The sequence below is a fragment of the Scyliorhinus torazame genome, chromosome 12 (assembly GCF_047496885.1).
Source record: "Scyliorhinus torazame isolate Kashiwa2021f chromosome 12, sScyTor2.1, whole genome shotgun sequence".
NCBI lineage: Eukaryota > Metazoa > Chordata > Chondrichthyes > Carcharhiniformes > Scyliorhinidae > Scyliorhinus > Scyliorhinus torazame.
In genome coordinates this window covers 35,863,501-35,883,446 of record NC_092718.1, presented here as the reverse complement: position 1 = coordinate 35,883,446, position 19,946 = coordinate 35,863,501, and the positions used below count along the sequence as shown (strand labels likewise).

At 46.9% G+C, this 19,946-nt stretch overlaps 1 protein-coding gene across 1 annotated transcript in view; it reads right to left on the bottom strand.

The window, feature by feature from the left end:
• Window positions 1-19,946, bottom strand: part of LOC140387320 (probable phospholipid-transporting ATPase IM) — a 277,940-nt gene that overhangs the window by 248,387 nt on the left and 9,607 nt on the right. Inside the window, exon 2 of the mRNA XM_072470248.1 lies at window positions 15,055-15,133. The gene's annotated coding sequence lies outside the window, so the exon portion shown is untranslated. The remainder of the gene's footprint in view (window positions 1-15,054; window positions 15,134-19,946) is intronic.

Below are 19,946 nucleotides of genomic sequence, written 5' to 3'. Positions count from 1 at the left end.
AACACCAGGGAATTTAAATCCTCCCTCGGGTTAGTCAATCATTATGGGACGTCTATCCCAAATTTGGCCTCCTTGCTGTCCCCGTTACACGTACTTCTGTGAAAGTACCAGAAATGGTCTTGGGAGGCGCCACAGGTGGAGGCCTTCGAAAAAGTAAAACGGCAGCTGCTGTCGTCCAACTTATTGGCCCATTTGGACGCCAAAAAGGAACTCGTCTTGACGTGATGCTTGAACCTATTGTGCTGGGGTGGTACTCTCACACCTGTGGTGCTGGGGTGGTACTCTCACACCTGTGGTGCTGGGGTGGTACACTCACACCTGTGGTGCTGGGATGGTACACTCACACCTGTGGTGCTGGGGTGGTACTCTCACACCTGTGGTGCTGGGGTGGTACTCTCACACCTGTGGTGCTGGGGTGGTACTCTCACACCTGTGGTGCTGGGGTGGTACTCTCACACCTGTGGTGCTGGGGTGGTACTCTCACACCTGTGGTGCTGGGGTGGTACTCTCACACCTGTGGTGCTGGGGTGGTACTCTCACACCTGTGGTGCTGGGGTGGTGCTCTCACACCTGTGGAAAGATGGAACAGAAAGACCCATTGCCTAGGCATCCAGGACTCCCTCAGATGCAAAGCGGAGGTACTCCGAAATCGAGGAGGAGGATTTGGCAGTTGTGTTTGGTGTAAAGAAATTTCACCAGTGTGTCTATGGCAGGTGTTTCGACATAATGACTGACCACAAGCCATTATTGAGACTTTGAGGATGATGCAATCTCTCATATTGCCTTCGCCCAGATGTAGTGTTGGGCCCTGTTACTTGCCAGCTTACGAGTATCTCCCATTGCCCCCTTGTCTCTTAAAAAAAATCAGAGACATTACCAGTGTCTGTAAAACAGATGAAAACCTGGACACAAAAGAATTCAATGCTGTCAAAATTGAAGTCCGTGATCCTGAACGGCAAGTCAAAGGATAACCCTCCGACAGCATGAAACCTTATCTGACCAAGAAAGATGAGCTTAGTGTAAAGGACGGTATCATTCTTTGGGGCTCCCAGGCAGTCGTCCCCAATCCTGGGCAACACCCAATTGTACTGGAGCAGCATACCGGCCACCTTGGTGTCTCTGAAATGAAAATGCTCGCCAGGAGCTACATCTGGTGGCCCGGGCCCGACTCAGACATCACGGACTTGGTGAAGCAGTGAGATCCATACCAGGAACACCAGAAACTCCCTCCTTTGGCCTACCTACACTCACGGAGTGGCCAGGCAGGCCATGGGTATGCGTGCATGTGGACTTTTCCAAACCTTTTCTGGGTTCTACTTTCCTGATTCTGGTGGCTGCACACTCCAAATGGTTGGAGGTACATCGCATGGGCTCCACCACCTCCCATGCTACGATTGAGATACTGCACAATGTTTTTGCATGCATGGTGTATCGGAGGTCCTGGCTTCGGACAATGGCACAGCCTTCACCAGTGGTGAGTTCCAAAGCTTCATGCAAACCAATGGCATCAGATACATTGGAACATCACCTTATCACCCGTCATCTAATGTACTGGCAGAACAGGTGGTGCAGACCATTTAAATCGGCAAGAAAAAGCAACAGGCAGAGTCCACGGACACCACGTTGGCACGGTTTCTATTTGCAAAAAGGACCATTCCTCATGCCCCAGCAGAACTGTTAATGGGACTGCGGCTTCGTGTAGGATTAAGCCTATTCTCATACCTGACAAAAGAATCAAAAATTATGATTCTGTGAGATCCAGTTTCTGCATTTGTAAGGAGTTTCTGTATTTGGAGAAGGTTGGGTTTACCATGAAGGGGGCGATGGAGGGGGTTCCACAAGAGATCGGGTCTGTTTATTCTACACTTTAAATAGTTGATTACCGTCAGCTGCTAGGGGGAGGGGGTGGGGGGGCGGGGAGTTAGGAATAGGGAGCTATTCTTTGAGTTATTGGGTGTTAGTTGGGGGGGGGGGGGGGTTCTGTTGCTCTTGTTGTTTTGCATGTACAGAGGCAGGGGGTCTGTCCCCATACACTCCTCACCACTGGCCACAGAGGTGACGTGGCCAGTGCCGGGCTACCATCCCGTGTCTGTCCACCCTGATAACGAGGAATCAGGCTCCCAGATGGAAGCAGAGGAACCAGGTGTTCCGGCTGTAGCAGACACCCAGGAGGAATGCACATCAGTAACTCTTCAGCGCTCCATCTGGAGGTGACCATCGTCATCCCGTTCCAGCCTCGACGGACCTCAGGCCGATCCTGAAGAGGAGGAAGAAACCTCCTCACCATAAGAGTACTGAGGGGCAAGTGGACATAAGAGGGCGGGGAGGTGATGTTATGATGACCACAAAGGACACAGGGGATCGTCACTTGATCTCCCAGTGGGATTCTTGGGAGTATGAATTCCCCAATTTGCTGGCAAAGGCCCATCCAATAGAAGATGCATGGCTGGAGTCTAAAACCTGCGGTTCCGTCCCATACCGGCATCTCCATAGATCCCCAGGCTGGGACACAAGTATTGTACATCACAGCAGTAGCCCTTTTCCTTGCTACAACAAAGGGAGTTATTGTTAGTCGACTGACCTTGGCAAAGCCATTACACCCTCATCAAATTTTTTTAATTATTAAAAATTGTTTTCCAATTAGGGGCAATTTAGCGTGGCCAATCTACCAACCCTGCACACCTTTGGATTGTGGGGGATGAGACCCACGCAGACATGGGGAGAATGTGCAAACTCCACACAGACAGTGACCCAGAGCCGGGATCGAACCCGGGTCCTCACTGCCCTGAGACAGCGGTGCTAACCACTCGTCCATCCTGCTGTCCTCCCCCCTCATCAATTCTTAAGACAGATTTTTATCCAACTCATTGCAATGAGCTGCAAAGATCAGCGTCCACAATGGGAGTCTAAAATATACTATTCTTCTTCTTTATCTCTTTTGAAAAATTCAGAATACCAATTCATTTTTTCCAATTAAGGCGTAATTTAGCGTGGCCAATCCACCTATCCTGCACATCTTTGGGTTGTGAGGGTGAGACCCACGCAGACACGGGGAGAATGTGCATGTCTAAAATACACTTCGGAACAATGCAGCAGTTGCATTCAGCACAGTCCCAGTAAAATATCCATACCTCTCTGTAGAAGGGAACTGTATAAAACATTTTATCCCAATAATGATTTATTTATTTATATAAAATCATAGTTCCTTTAATGATTGCAATTGAGTATCCTGTAAACTGTAAAGTTGTCGAAAAATCTGCACCATTGAGGTTCTGTGATACCTTCTCCTCCTGTCCCTCGTGTTGTTGTGTACAGGGGTTGTACTGTTAGACAGTCACAAAGAAAGTTTCCCTGGGGGTTTGCAAGGATTATATCCTTACAAGGATTTCCAGCTCCAACCAAACTACTGTCATTACTTTGGGGAAGACAGGAATTCTCAAAATTCAGAGTGAGCATAAATGTTTTGAAAAGGGGAGTGGCATTTCGGACAATTCTGGCAATAGCAATTGTTTCTTTGAACTTGAAGTGGACACGTATGATATTTGAGGAATGTTTTAAAATCTGCCATATCTAAAGGAAAATCTATCCGTACAGAACCACAGAATTGTTACAATGCAGGAGGCCATTCGGTTCATCATCGTCACCCGCTGTCCAAACGACTTTGTGTCATTCCCCAGCCTTTTACCCCATACCCCTGCACATGCTACTCTTCAGAATAATCGTCAAATGCCCCCTTGAATGCCTGTATTGAACCTGCCTCCACCACATTCCAAGCAGCACATTCCAGAACCCAACCATACTTTGTGTGAAAATGTTTTTTCTTGTATCACATATGTTTCTTTTGCAAATCACTTTAAATCTGTGCCCTCACATTCTTGATCTTTTTTACGAGCATTAACAGGCACTTTCCAAAGTAACAGAAACCAAGGCGCTTTCAACAATAATGCAGTCTCCCTGAACACTAGTGAAATTAAGTGAAAATGCCCTCTTACGTTAGCTGTGGCACAGTTGGTAGCACTTCTGTCTTTCAGTCACAAGGCTGCGGTCTCAAAACTTACGCCAAAGATAAGCACTTTGGTGCTGACACTTTGGTGCGGTTCTGAGGGAGTGTTGCTCTGTCGGAGGTGTGGTTCTGAAGGAGTGCTGCTTTGTTGGAGGTGCAGTTCTGAGGGAGTGTTGCTGTGTTGGAGCTGCAGTTCTGAGGGAGTGTTGCTTTGTCGGAAGTGCAGCTCTGAAGGAGTGTTGCTGTGTTGGAGGTGCAGTTCTGAGGGAGTGTTGCTCTATTGGAGGTGCAGTTCTGAGGGAGCGTCGCTCTGTTGGAGGTGCAGTTCTGAGATAGTGTTGCTCTGTTGGAGGTGCAGCTTTGAGGGAGTGTTGCTCTGTTGGAGGTGCAGCGCTGAGGGAGTGTTGCACTATTGGAAGTGCAGTTCTGAGGGAGTGTTGCTCTGTTGGAGGTACAGTTTTTTGGACAAGCTACTAAACCAAGGTCCTCTCCACTTTCTAAGGTAGACATAAAGGTTCCCATGACAAAATTTTGAAGAAGGGCAGTGGTGTTATCTCAGCCAGGTCAATAGCTATTCCTCTCCTTCACACAAGGGGTTGTAGAGGTTTGAAACTCTCATCTGCAAATGGCAACTGATAATAAAATAATAATCAGTATTGTCACAAGTAGGCTTATATTAACACTGCGTGGTAATTTTAAATCTGAGATTGATAATTATTTGTTAAGCGAAGGTATTCAGGGGTATGGGCCAAAGACAGGTTTTTGGAGCTAGCCATGACTCATTGAACAGCAGTGCAGGCTCGAGGGGCTGAATGGCCTAGTCATGCTCCTATGTTCCTTATTCCTCACAGGGCACAGATTATCTGGCCATTATCACACTGCTGTCTGTGAGAGCTTTCTGAGTTCAAATTAACTGCCGTATTTCCCACACTGCAACAGGGACTATGCTTCAAAAGTACATCATTGACAATGATGTGCTTTGGGACATTTTAAAAATGTATTTCTCACAACATTAGTCAAAATGTTCCCACATGAGCAAGACTGGCGACCTACAAAGTACACCTCACTGCCTAGCACAAAAATCTTGTCATGAGGTGTGTGGTGTTCTTTGTTGCTTATTTCAGGATGGTTAGCACAGTGATCACCAAGACCACAAAATTACTTTAACTTAAACAAAGCTATAAATTTATTAACACTACTAACTTGGATTCGACACGTACTCCTAAAGAATACACAGTTGATTAATAACCTCTAAACTACACTTATCTATAGCTAACCTCACTACTGGTTTAAACTGATCTCCACTCACTTACGCTATCTGTATTTCTGACTCTCACTAGCTAACTCTTGCACACACTCTCCCACAAGGCTTAGCATCACTGCCTTATAAAGTTGTAACTGTAGCTCCCTCTAGTGGCTACTCTCGACACTTCATTAACCCTTGCAGTTCCAACAGTTATGATAATACCACAAGGTGGAGTAAAGCTACTGTGCCCAAATGGTTTTCGAGTACCACCCAATGGCAGAACTACTCAAGCAAAAAAAAAATGGAGTGGAATAATTATTTGTTTAAGTGACCGAGTTCATAATGTCCTCTTTCGCTCCCCTTTATGGAACTCAGTTGATGCCGATGCATCAATAATGATACAAGCCCTCAAGAAAATCTGTGACATTTAAAAAAGATCCCCAGTCTTTAATCTGCTCCAGAAATGGATAATTGTCAAATATTCCAAAGCTATCAACTGCCTTGTACGAGGGGTCCAAAGGTTTCAGCGAGTAGAACTTATTTCCAAAAATAGATTTAAAACAAAATAAGGCTGTGTAGACTGCGGAAAGTGCATTTATGTCCTTCCCAATTAAATGGAAACCTGTGTCACTTTACCACAATGTTTCACACGGTTTTAAATGATTTCCATCAGAAGTATTCTCATGGATTTTCCAGTATATTTTAACAGCTCCATCATTTGTCTAATTTTCTATCTGAGTGAAAAACAAATTTCCAGAGCAAATATATGGACAGTTGGGGGGAAAAACATATCGGCCGGGATTCTCCCCTACCCAGCGGGGCGGGGGGCCCCGGCCGGAACCACTCCGGCGTCGGGCCGCCCCAAAGGTGCAGATTTCTCCGCATCTTTAGGGGCCAAGCCCTCACCTTGAGGGGCTAGGCCCGCGCAGGAGTGGTTGGCGCGCCGCCGGCTGGCGGGAAAGGCCTTTGGCGCCGCGCCAGCCCGGGCCGAAGGGACTCAGCCAGCCGGCGGAAGTCTGCGCATGCGCGGGGCATCAGCGGCTGCTGACGTCATCCCCGCGCATGCGCAGGCGGGGGGGGAAATCACTTCCACATCAGCCATCGCGGAGGCTACGGCCGAGGCGGAGGGAAAAGAGTGCCCCCACGGCACAGGCCCGCCTGTGGATCGGTGGACCCCGATCGCGGGCCAGGCCACCATGGGGGCACCCCCCCGGGCCAGATCGCCCCCCCCCCCCCCCCAAGGACTTAGCCCGTGCCGCCCGTCCCACCGGTAAGGGACTGGCATGACAGCAGCGAGACTTCGGCCCATCGCGGGCCGGAGAATCGCCGGGGGGGGGCCCGCCGGGGGGGGGGGGGGGGCGGTGCGATTCCCGCCCCTGCCAAATTATCGGTGCCGGAGAATTCGGCGGCCGGAGGGGGCGGGATTCACGTCGCCCCCCCCCCCCCCCCCCCCCCCCGGCGATTCTCCGACCCGGCGGGGGGGTCGGAGAATCCTGCCCATCATCTTAAAGATTTTTTGACATTGTTTTCTGGTATTAATACCCCAGCTTATTAGCCTCTTCAAAATACCATATGAAAAACCAAACAGAAATCAGGCAGCTATTAAACACAAGGTACACATTGAAAACTGTAGGACATAGTCTCCTTTGCAATGTACATGCACCTCATATTACAGACAGATAATCTGAACAGATTTGAATGATTTTACAATGCAGCTTTATCAGCAAAGTAAAAGAATGATCCAGAAGGAAGAATAAAATACTAAGAGGCTGGCCAATTTTACACTAGGAAAAACTGCTGCAGACGATAACGTCATCTCTCCCAAGATTCGTTTTTTGAAACTGGGTTTAAGTAACTTCCTGAACACCTCCGCCACTTAATGTTGGTTCCAAGGAGAGCTGAAACTCAAAGCAAACAAAGCTTCTTTCAGTTGTTAAGTGCAAAGTTTGGGAATGAGGAGAACTGCAATCTCCATAAATTAGTGGCTATGGCATTGGAGGAGGCAGCTCACAATTGGCCGCTAGCGGGATCTCCCAGTCCCGCCAAAGTCTACGGCATTTTTGCATGGCTCACCCATCCTGCCACCAAGGACCCCGTGACGGGGGCCGACTTTGGTGGGACTGGACGATTCCGCCAGTGGGAAGGGCAAGAAAAGCCTGCCCGTTGAAGCGGAGAGAGGTTAAAAACAGAAAATGCTGGAAATACACAGCAGGTCCAGCGGCATCTATGGCGAGAGAAAGGGCTGACACTTCAGGTCGATGATCTTTCATCAGAACCCTGGAATGGGTTGGAACTGGAAGTGTGGCTTCGAAAGAAAGCTTGAATGGAATACCTGGGCCCCTAAATGTTTCCTTAACGTAAACTCTGTCCCTCTCGCTGTAGTTGCTGCCAGACCTGCTGAGCATGTCCAGCATTTTCTGCTTTTGTTTCATATTTCCAGCATCGGCAATATTTTTCTTTTGTATCAGCGAAAAGAGAAACTACGCGAAACATTTTTGAAAAGCGATACACTTGACAATAACCTTTTTGGCCTCAGGAGGACTGAATTGCCAAAGACTTTGGCTTCAATTTGGATAACCCTGCTCTCGGGTGCTGTAAGCAGAGGCTCAGGTTCCCCAGTCAATACAAACTTATTGAGTTGTCGAAATAAGTATGTGTTCAAAGGAAAATAACTAAACTCATGTAAGAACGTGAAATGCCGGATATGACAGCTTTCAAACAAAGTCTTAAATTTCCTCTTTACAATTTTGTACTATTGATAAATTATGTACATTACCATCCTACACAACTAGTTGGCCTCCATCCTACAATGTGCATTGAATAATTGGCCTCCATCCAGTACAGTAGCAAACAAAAAGTGTTCATAATGCAATGTAATTTAATGGTTACTACATGGGTTAATATACGCGAGTCGGAAACTGTCAAGATCTTCATTCCCACGTCTGTATTTCATGTTTTTAATATGAGCGCTATTGTTTGTGACGCTTTCCCTCACTAACATACTGTTCCACAAATGAATAATCATTTACGAATAGCTTTAATATCAGTAAAACACCCCATAAGATCTTAATAACTTAGCCTTTTGAAGAGACCAATGAGCCATGTGAAAAACCAAACGGAAAACAAGCAGCTATTAAGCACAAGGCGTACATTAAAAACTGTAGGACACAGAATGGCCTTTGCACACATGCCTCATATTACTTTCATATAACTTCAACAGACTTAAAAGAATTTATTATGCAGCTTTGTCAATAAAGTAATAGAATTATCCACAAAGTGACTGCAAAAAAAATTGGTTTGCAGCTGACATTTACCAATCTCTCAGTCCATGAGAACACATGAACAAAGATTATGTCAGCTCTTTCCATCAGACACACAGCTTATTTATTCCATTTGCTATAATATTTACAATTGACTAATCAGTTGAGAGGGCAAAACCTTAACTTAAAGATAAAATGCTGGAAAATCTCAGCAGGTCTGGCATCTGTAGGAAGAGAAAAGAGCTGACGTTTCGAGTCCAGGTGACCCTTTGTCAAACCGCCATCTGGACTCGAAACGTTAGCTCTTTTCTCTCCCTACAGATGCTGCCAGACCTGCTGAGATTTTCCAGCATTTTATCTTTTGGTTTCAGATTCCAGAATCCGCAATAATTTGCTTTTTATAAAACCTTAACTTAATTACATTAAGTTCCAAATGGGCAATCTATTCCCGGTGTTGATGTTTTGCTGAATAAAGTTAAAAATGCTCAAAGAAGTCTGAATGAATTATAAAAACAAAATAAAACTTCTGGAATGACTTAATATAATTAATAAGAAGTGCAAAAACCTATGGTAATATAGGGTCAAAGAAGATAGCAAAACTCAGACTAAAATTATAGAACGCTGATTGGGGTCGTCAAAATTTTGAAGTTGACATTGAACAGAAATTTAATCTCCCAAATATTAACTTATCTTAGAACACACATGAGATACAATACTTCTTATAGGCATTTGGTAGGAGGCTCTAACATATGGATAGTTGTAAATAAAGATTTTCACTACCGCACAAAACATCTGGACACCTCAATCATGAAATTCCAAACTGAACACACAATACTGTGAAAACATGTCACCTTGATTGTAATTATGCTGCCACTTCCCTGTCAATTCAAGGAACTTTCCTCTTCAATGTGAATGCGACAATATAACTCAGGGTGAGGTGATAGTCCTTTTATTTGTTCATGGGATGTGGGCATTGCTGGCGAGGCCCATTCCTGAGGGCATGTAAGAATCAACCACATTGCGATGGGTTTGGAATCACATGTAGGCCAGACCAGGTAAGGACAGCAGATTTCCTTCCCTAATGGACATTAGTGAACCAGATGGGTTTTTATGACAATCGACACAGGTTTCATGGCTATCAATAGACTTTTAGTTCCAGATTTTCTTATTGAATTCAAATTCCACCACCACCTGCCCTGGTGGGATTCGAATCTGGGTCCCCAGATCATTACCCTGGATCTCTGGATTATTAGGCCAGTGACAATGCCACTACCCCACTGCCTCCCCATAACTCTTGTGCACTCTGAAACCAAATAATGCAAGACTGGTTTCACTGAATCGAGCTAATTGCAGTCCACACTGAACTGCAGCCAAACTGTGGTTTTAAAAGGTATACAGGTTGCTGATTGGTCCATAAACATCAAAAGATAAATAAGGAAACTGATTTGACCCATCTTAGGACCACAGACAAAGGCCATAATGTTAACTAGGAACATAGGAACAAGAGGAGGCCACTTAGCTTCTTGAGCCTGCTCTGCCTTTCATATTATAGTTTATCTGTGATCTCACTCTGTAAACCCGCCTTTGCATCATACCCTTCATACCTTTGGCTAACAAACACCTGTCCATCTCAGTTTTACAATTAACAATTGATCTAGCATCAAGTGTTGTTACAGAACAGAGTTCCAAACATCTACCACCTTCATTCTGCGTGAGAAAGCTTTTCCTAAATATATTCCTGAAAAGTTTGATCCTAGTTTTTAAGATTTTGCCCCTGAAATGTCCCAACTAGTGGGAACATTTTATCTTAATCTACTTTTTCGCTTCCCTCTAATATTGTCATGACAACAGGTCACAGCCCCGAACCTGCTTCCAGCCATATTAAACTTTTAAGATATATGGCGCGATTCTCCACTCCCGCGCCGGTTGGGAGAATCGCCTGGGCCGCCAAAATTTCCCAGAACGCCGGTCCGACGCCCTCCCGCGATTCTCCCAAGCAGCGGGAACGGCCCGGTCGAGTTCCGCGGGCCGCAGGCCGGAGAATCGTCGGAGACACCCAAAATGGCGATTCTCCGGCACCCCCGCTATTCTCAGGCACGGATGGGCTGAGCGGCCAGGCCAAAACGGGCGGGTTCCCCCTGGCGCCGTCCACACCTGGGGCGAAATTCTCCCCCAACGGCGCGATGTCCGCCAACTGGCGCCAAACACGGCGCCAATCAGACGGGCATCGCGGCGGCCCAAAGGTGCGGAATGCTCCGCATCTTTGGCGGCCTAGCCCCAACATTGAGGGGCTAGGCCGACGCCGGAGGGGTTTCCACCCCGCCAGCTGGCGGAAATGGCGTTTGTTGCCCCGCCAGCTGGCGCGGAAATGCGGCGCATGCGCGGGAGCGTCAGCGGCCGCTGACAGTTTCCCGGCGCATGCGCGGGAGCGTCAGCGGCCGCTGTCAGTTTCCCGCGCATGCGCAGTGGGGCGAGTCTCTTCCGCCTCCGCCATGGTGGAGGCCGTGGCGGAGGCGGAAGGGAAAGAGTGCCCCCACGGCACAGGCCCGCCCGCGGATCGGTGGGCCCCGATCGCGGGCCAGGCCACCGTGGGGGCACCCCCCCGGGGTCAGATCGCCCCGCATCCCCCCCCCCCCCAGGACCCCGGAGCCCGCCCACGCCGCCTCGTCCCGCTGGTAAATACCAGGTTTGATTTACGCCGGCGGGACAGGCAATTTCTGGGCGGGACTTCGGCCTATCCGGGCCGGAGAATCCAGCGGGGGGTCCCGCCACCCGGCGCGGCCCGATTCCCGCTCCCGCCCAATCTCCGGTACCGGAGACTTCGGCGGGGGCGGGATTCACGGCGGCCTACGGCCATTCTCCGACCCGGCGGGGGGTCGGAGAATGACGCCCTGGTCGCTGCCGTCGTGAACGGTGCGTGAACGCTGGGGCGGGGGGGGGGCGGCCTGCGGGGATCCTGCACCGGGGGGTACCTCAAATGTGGGGTGGCCCGCGATCGGTGCCCACCGATCGTCGGGCCGTCCTCGCTGAAGGAGGACCTCCTTCCTTCCGCGGCCCGCAAGATCCGTCCGCCATCTTCTTGCGGGGCGGACTTAGAGAGGACGGCAACCACGCATGCGCGGGTTGGCGCCGGCCAACCCGCGCATGCGCGGATGACGCCAGTTATGCGGCGCCGGCCGCGTCATCTATACGGCGCCGCCTTTACGCGGGCGACAAGGCCTGGCGCGTGTAGATGACGCGGCCCCGATCCTAGCCCATTGTCAGGGCCTGAATCAGTCAGGATCGGGGCCGTTTCGCGCCGTCGTGGACCTCGACGGCGTTCACGACGGCGCGGCCACTTTGGTGCGGGAGTGGAGAATCCCACCCATGTTTTTTTGCAAAAGGATGTATAAGCAAAATCTGGCTGAGACTGCGAAGTAACCACTTGCTGAAAAATACTGCTATGGATTACAATTGGACAATTGTGCAGAGAGAATGGAATGTTGCACCTTTTTCAGACAGACACGTCAAAGGAAAAGGTGCAAAGCAAAAACTTAACTATAATCTCCTGTAGAGATAATGGAGGTTGATTACCATCTCAGCAGACACCATCTCCTGTGAGTTACATCCCAACCTTGGACATGATGTGAGTTAAAAGAAAGCAGTCTGGGTGAAATATATGTTTGTGTTTTTTCCCTTTCCAGGAATACACAAGAAACGGGTATAAAATCCACCTGCAACCATGGTCTCGGTGTTCTAGTTCTACTGTGATAGTGTGTGCTGTGAAGGACACAGCTGAAGAACATCCATGAGGCATCCTTGTGCCGGTATAAAAGTCTCTATCTCTCTCCGATTGCTGGAAGCGAGTCACAAGTCAGCAAAGCCACAGTCGAAAAAGAAACAGGTCAACTCCTTTCAGTTAATTTGCAGAACCAAGAATCCCCAAACCAACTGCCCAAGTCGGCGCTACTGGAATCACCCAACTTAATGACGGCAATTATTCATCAGCGACTCCTCACAGACAAGTCAAAGATTGATTTGTACATTTTTTTAGCTTTGATTTTTGGTCTCACTTCTCATTTCTAATCTTTGGTGTATGCGTCGCACTTTATTATTTCTTTCCTTGCTTTTTAGTAACTAATAAACTCACTCTTTCTTTAACTCAAGAAAGCCTGATCAAATAAACATCTTCTAAAACATAAACACATTTGGACTGGGTAAGGTATCCACGAGGGACGAGATCCTTTTTAAATTAACCTTGTTGCACCCAACCGAGGAGGTTTAATAAAGAAGGGGAGCCAGTTGAGCCCTCCTACCTGGGAGCATATCAATTTAGGGTATCTTGTCTGGAATCATAGCAAATTGAAAGACCTTGACTGAGGACCAGTCATAAACAGTATCTTGAAAACTTTGAGCGAACCATCTATTACAATCTCGGACCAGACCCCAACAGTGGCTAGGATACTGGACTGAATCTCTAATATTTTATTTTAATTTTGTAAGACTGTGAGGAAAGGAATGATTTTGCCCAAAATAGGGATCTGGTATATTAAAACAAACTTTATTACTAACACAGTATTAGAATATCTTTAACATCACACAAGAAAAAATAGCTCATAATTACCCCTTAAACAATGCTAATCAATACAGTGACACAATAACTCTTAACTGCTATCTTTATTTCCACTCAAACAGAAACATCTCAGATCTCAATCCACTTTTAAATACAGTTAGTAGACCCAGGTACAGAGATCTCCTTTGAAACTGTTGTAAGAGATTGACCTGAATGCTGTGAGAACAATGCAGGATCTCTAGCTGAAATCATCAGAAACTGTCTTCATAGTTTGTCTTTCATGAACACTGAACAATCTCCAGAACTGAAACTAAACTGCTTTTATGCAAAATGCCTGGTAATCTAGCTCCTCCAATTAGTTACATCATCCTACACAAAAGGAAAAAAGACCATGCTATGAACATGTAATTAACTTTCAGACAGAGTGATCAACTTTGTAGCAGGGTGAGCGATAAACAAAGAGGCCATCAGACTCCATACTGGGCTAATATCTGGTCAGACAAGAGAGTGTTTCAGAGGACAATGGATCTTGATTGAATCACCCTGGCTGAACAGGAGAATCCTGTTTATTTCCATTAACGAGTTTAAGTCTGGATGGGACAATAGAACTCAGGCCAGGTGTGGGCGTATACCTATCATTCAGTACAAGCAGATCCGGTATTAGAGGAAGGAACATCGGAGCAGACCATCAGCGATAACCTGGGTGACCCTCGGCACAACCATCGCAAGAAGAAGGGACCCTAGGCTCTGAGCCCAGAGGAGATATCCACATCAAGTGATCGTAGCCTGGCCAGCCTTCTTCACTAAGCTCAGCTGTGAATCTGAATCTTATTTTGCGTGAGTGATATTGAAGACTGTATTACCCCCCCAAAAAAAAGAGTTACAGTAAAATAATCTGAGAATTGTGAATAAAATTGGGTTAAACCGTGAACCTGTTTTTGTCCTTTGTTCATCTCATAAATAAGGCTACCTAGGTAAAATATTTTAATAACAAACTGGTCGAAGTGTCTGGTAATTTACAGACAACTCATTGTCCTAAATTGCTTCCTTTACCCTTTATAGATTTCACCTCAGACTCAGTCTAACTTGTAGTTATTATAAAAGCATCCAAGAGAGTGGACACAAAGTCTCTCTCTCAGTTACCTCCTTTTAAGACTCTTAGTTCATGACCCAATCCTTGACATCAGGGGCCAGTCTTCTGGTTGTTTTCTACACTGCCTCGCTTCCCTCGTGCTCCTAGAATCACCAGTATAAGAACAAGTCATCCAGTCCACGCCCACATTGGTACTCCACACAAGCTTCCTTCCTTTCCCCACACCCTACCTCCATCTTCATTGAACCACACCAGCATAAAAATTAAGTATATATGATCTGAATAAGCTTCAGTCTCACAGTCTTGGCGCTATTCGTGTTATAGACTAACCAACCGAACTAGCCTCCAAATCACATTTGCGGACCAAATACACACATTTTTTTTCTTTAAATTTAGAGTACCCAATTAATTTTTTACAATTAAGGAGCAATTTAGCGTGTTCAATCCACCGAGCCTGCACATCATTGGGTTGTGGGGGTGAAACCCACGCAAACACGGGGAGAATGTGCAAACTTCACACGGACAGTGACCCAGAGCCGGGATCGAACCTGGGACCTCGGCGCCACCGTGCTGCCCTCAAAAACACACTCTTAACGTGTGGGCTGACCGCAGTTTTATTGTTGATAACTGCACAAAACCATCTGACTTTTGCAATTGCCCAACCTCCATTGCTGAGCAGCAGTGTCTGATCCTCACCATACAAAGTGGCCCGACTCATGAGAACTTTAATCTGAATTTATAGATGTGCTCGCGAATTCCAAAAATGACAATCACCAACTTTAGGCGACGCAACTCAATCCTGAAGTGCGCCTCTCACGTTTGGATCACTGTATTTAAAATGCTGGGGAATAACATCACTTTGCAAAGTAGGTGGAAATTAGGACAGGCTCTGGAACTTACCTGAATAGAAGATATAACTTTGCAATGACATGCCAAGTCCAGGGAAAGGCACTGGGTCAGCTCACTGATGGATATGTTCCTGCGGTGGGAGAAAAAGTAAATTGGTGAGGCAGCAGAAATTCTTTCTCCTTAGAATTTAAAATCACACCAGGAAAATCCTATGACTATGCAGTTTGCGTTTAAACAGTATCGCTTTCATGGTCTTGTCCGCATTTAGGCGGTCCCTGGAGTTGGAGCATGTGGAGTCTGACAGTACCTTTTCAGGATAAAACCAGAAAATTCTGGATAAACCCAGCAGGCCTGGCAGCATCTGTGGAGAGAGAAATGGAGTTAATGCATGACCCGTCTACAGAACTGTTTTATTCTATAGAAGTCATATGGACTCCAAACGTTAACTCTTTCTCTCTCTCCCATACAAATGCTGCCAGATCTGCTCTGTTTATCCAGGATTTTCTGCTTTTATTTCACATTTCCAGCATCTGCAGTATTTTGCTTTTATACGAATTCTTTTGAGGGCCTCTGCATCCTGAGGCCATCACAGAAACTGGAATGTTTGATGGACACCAGGAATAATACTGTCATTTAATCTCTTTTGCTTTAGTCAAAGTCATTAAGGAAAATGGATGATAGCATTTCCGAGCATTTAACAGAGATGTGAATATCCTTGAGTTCATTCCTGGCCCATATTACAGCATTACACAGAGTGTCTCAGAGCTGAAACTGCTGTTGCAATGCAGTGTTAAGGAACTGATTAACCCTGAATCAACACAAGTATGTTTATGCTGGAATCAGCACACATTGTAAATGATTCGTCTCTCTCAGAACACATACTCAAGCAACCTGTACAACCAGCAATTACAAACCTTCACTTGGGGACATGGTGGAGCAGCGAGGTTAAACACACTGTACCTTCTCCTCGAGGACCGGGACGAAGATTTATCTAAGGAACTCTGTTAGTTCGAAAGATTCTATTTCATTAAGGAACTTGAGTGAAAGACATTGTAAAATAAAGATGAATTCAAAAGTGATGTTTTGGCTGTACTGAGCCCTGATCAGACCCCAGATGAAGTACTGTGTTCAGTTTTGGATAATGAACCTCACTGGAAGATATTCTGCCCCTGGAAGGGGTTCGGTGCTGATTTACTTGGACAATAGCAGGTCTTAAAATACGAGGACAGGTTGCGTAAACTTGGCTTCTATTCCTTGTATTTTGAAGGTGGGTGGATGATCTGAATTACGGAATTCCTCATGACGTTGTGAGTGACAACGATCCTTGTTTTAGCTGTAAAGTGTGGCAACACCTTGCAGTCACCTATGATTTCAATCACGTCACATCAAGTCCGTCGTACCCATAAGCTAATAGCAAAGCCAAGAAAAGTATACATATTTTCAAGCAATTGTTGAGGAAGACAATGGACAGCCAATCTGATCCATATCTCGCACTATTGAGTTACAAAATGTCACCATTGTCACATGGTAGATCGCCAGCAGAGTTACTCATGAATAGGAGGTTGTGTACCACCCTTCCATACTTGGAAAAGGAGGAGAATGCAATTATACTGCAGGAAATGCAAAACATTAAAGCAAAACAAAAGCAGTTCTATGATAGAGTGTCGAGAACTTTACCAATGATGACATTATGAGAACAGAAGATTCAGGCAATTGGTCGAGAAAAGCCAGTGTACTTAAAGAAGTAGCATGGGTGGCACAGTAGCACAGTGTTTAGCACTGTTGCTTCACAGTGCCTGGGTCCCAGGTTTAATTCCTGCTTGGGTCACTGTCTGTGCGGAGTCTGCACGTTCTCACCGTGTCTGCGCGGGTTTCCTCCGGGTGCTCCAGTTTCCTCCCACAAGTCTCGAAAGAATTGCTGTTAGGTGAATTGGACATCTGAATTCTCCCTCAGTGTACCCGAACAGGCGCCGGAGTGTGGCGACTAGGGGATTTTCACCATGACTTCATTGCTGTGTTAATGCAAACCTTCTTGTGACACTAATAAAGATTATTTTAAAATGTTAGATGGGTTAAATAGAAAAATACTTAGAAGTAATTTACTTTGCTGGGATAATCCAGATTGGAGCTGATTGGGGGTGAGCAGGGGGGGGGGGGGGGGGGGGTGTTAAATCCTGGAATTAGAGCTAAGCCACTCAGGAGTAAAATCTGGAAGCACTTTATCCACATGAAGAATAGTGGAACTCTCTAACTCTCTCCTTCAAAATAAACTTTACTTTTCAAATGACAGAGATATACTTGAACTAGGAATATATAATACTGACAGAACAGAAAAAATATAGACTGCGTACAAAAACTATCTGGTAACTCACTTGCCAAGTTGCTATGCAGGGTTAAGTTATATTTTACTTCACCCAGTCACATAAAATGCAGCATTACCCAAAGCACAAGGTGTCGAGGCTGACCATTAACAGCATCTGTCACATTATCCCTCCAGCAAGCAGATAGCGACTTGTATGTGGAAAGACAGCAAGAAATTGCTGCATCCATGACCTCACATTCCAGAGAATTTCATCAGACACTGATACCTCTCTGGGATGAGATGACATTGTTAAAACAATGAAATGCATTCCTGCAATTTATGGCATCACCTTGCCCCTCCAATGCTCATGAAGCCTTATTACACCCTGTAGATTTTGTGTGCTGTTTGATATTAATGGAGAACTAGCATTTTCTTGTTAATCTACACCACATCCATGCATTGCATTTCCAAAAATGTTCAACGAGAGATCGCTTTCATCATTTATTGGGCGGCATGGTGGCACAGTGGTTAGCACTGCTGCCTCACAGCAGCAGGGACACGGGTTCAATCCTGACCTTGGGTGACTGTGTATAGTTTGCATATTCTCCCCGTGTCTGTGTGGGTTTCCTCCCACAGTCCAAAGATGTGCAGGTGGAATGGCCATGCTAAAATTGCCCCTTTATTGTCCAAAGGTTAGGTGGGGTTACGGGGATAGGCCGAGGATGTGGGCCTAGGTAGGGGTGGTCTTTCGGAGGATCAGTGCAAACGCGATGGGCCAAAAGGCCTCCTTCTGCACTGGAGGGATTCTATGAAGACAAATAAAGATTTTCTCATATGCAGCAACCTTCAGATATTTGTCAATTTCTATTGCAAAGGTCAAATTAGATTAAATGAATGTTCAGCAAATACATTAAGAAAATATTATAATACAGTAGTAACCATGGGCGAAATTCTCCGGAAACGGCGCGATGTCCGCCGACTGGCGCCCAAAACGGCGCAAATCAGTCAGGCATTGCGCCGCCCCAAAGGTGCGGAATGCTCCGCATCTTTGGGGGCCGAGCCCCAACCTTAAGGGGCTAGGTCGGCGCCGGATGAATTTCCGCCCCGCCAGCTGGCGGAAAAGGCCTTTGGTGCCCCGCCAGTTGGCGCGGAAATGACATCTCCAGGCGGCGCATGTGCAGGAGCGTCAGCGGCCGCTGACGGCATTCCCGCGCATGCGCAGTGGAGGGAGTCTCTTCCGCCTCCGCCATGGTGGAGACCATGGCGGAGGCGGAAGGGAAAGAGTGCCCCCATGGCACAGGCCCGCCCGCAGATCGGTGGGCCCCGATCGCGGGCCAGGCCACCGTGGGGACACCCCCCCAGGGCCAGATCGTCCCGCGCCCCCCCCAGGACCCCGGAGCCCGCCCGCGCCGCCTTGTCCCGCCGGTAAGGTAGGTGGTTTAATTTACGCCGGCGGGACAGGCATTTTAGTGGCGGGACTTCGGCCCATCCGGGCCAAAGAATGGCGCGGGGGGGCCCGTCAACCGGCGCGGCGCGATTCCCGCCCCCGCCGAATCTCCGGTGCCGGAGACTTCGGCAACCAGCGGGGGCGGGATTCACACCAGCCCCCGGCGATTCTCCGACCCGGCGGGGGGTCGGAGAATCTCGCCCCATGTCTATCACGCCAAAGTTAATCTGATTTTCAGTCATCTGCTAATCAGAATAAGGCTGAAGAAAATCACCAGCAACGTCCATTAATCCAAATTACACAGATTTTGGCTTAATTTTCATGACCCTCTCAAAACACACAGTCCATGAAGAACTAACAGTGTTGCTTTGGTTTGAAACATGAATAAATAGGAACCCAAAATATGGTTTCATTGGGGCAGCACAGTGGTACAGTGGTTAGCAGTGCTGCCTCACGGCGCCGAGGTCCCAGGTTCGATCCCGGCTCTGGGTCACTGTCCATGTGGCGTTTGCGCATTCTCCCCGTGTTTGCGTGGGTTTCGTCCCCACAACCCAAAGATATGCAGGGTAGAGGATTGTCAACGCTAAATTGCCCCTTAATTGGAAAAAATGAATTGGGTACTCTAAAAAAAAAAATTTTTTAAGTATGGTTTCATAAACTATACACTGCAGACGAAATACAATAATAATAATCTTTATTATTGTTACAAGTAAGCTTACATTAACACTACAATGAAGTTACTATGAAAATTCCCTAATCGCCACACTCCATCCGGCGCCTGTTTGGGTACACCGAGGGAGAATTCAGAATGTCCAATTCACCTTTGTGGGAGGAAACCGGAGCACTCGGAGGAAACCCATGCAGACACGGGGAGAACGTGCAAACTCCACACAGACAGTGACCCAAGCGGGAATCGAACGTGGGACTCTGGTGCTGTGAAACAATAGTACTAACCACTGTGCTACCGTGTTGCCCAATATATGGAATGGTGCACTGTATAGTGCTCTACAGCTCAACCTCATTACTTTGTTCTGTAATCTGCTATTATGTGCTTTTAACCTGATCCTACTTTGAATCCCCATTACTTATAAGCGTTGGAATACTTGTTTCTTCATTTGTTAATGATTTCTTTGCAGACAATGCATATCCAATAGGCAAAGAGCTGAATGAGCAATGAACAACCAGCAAAACAAA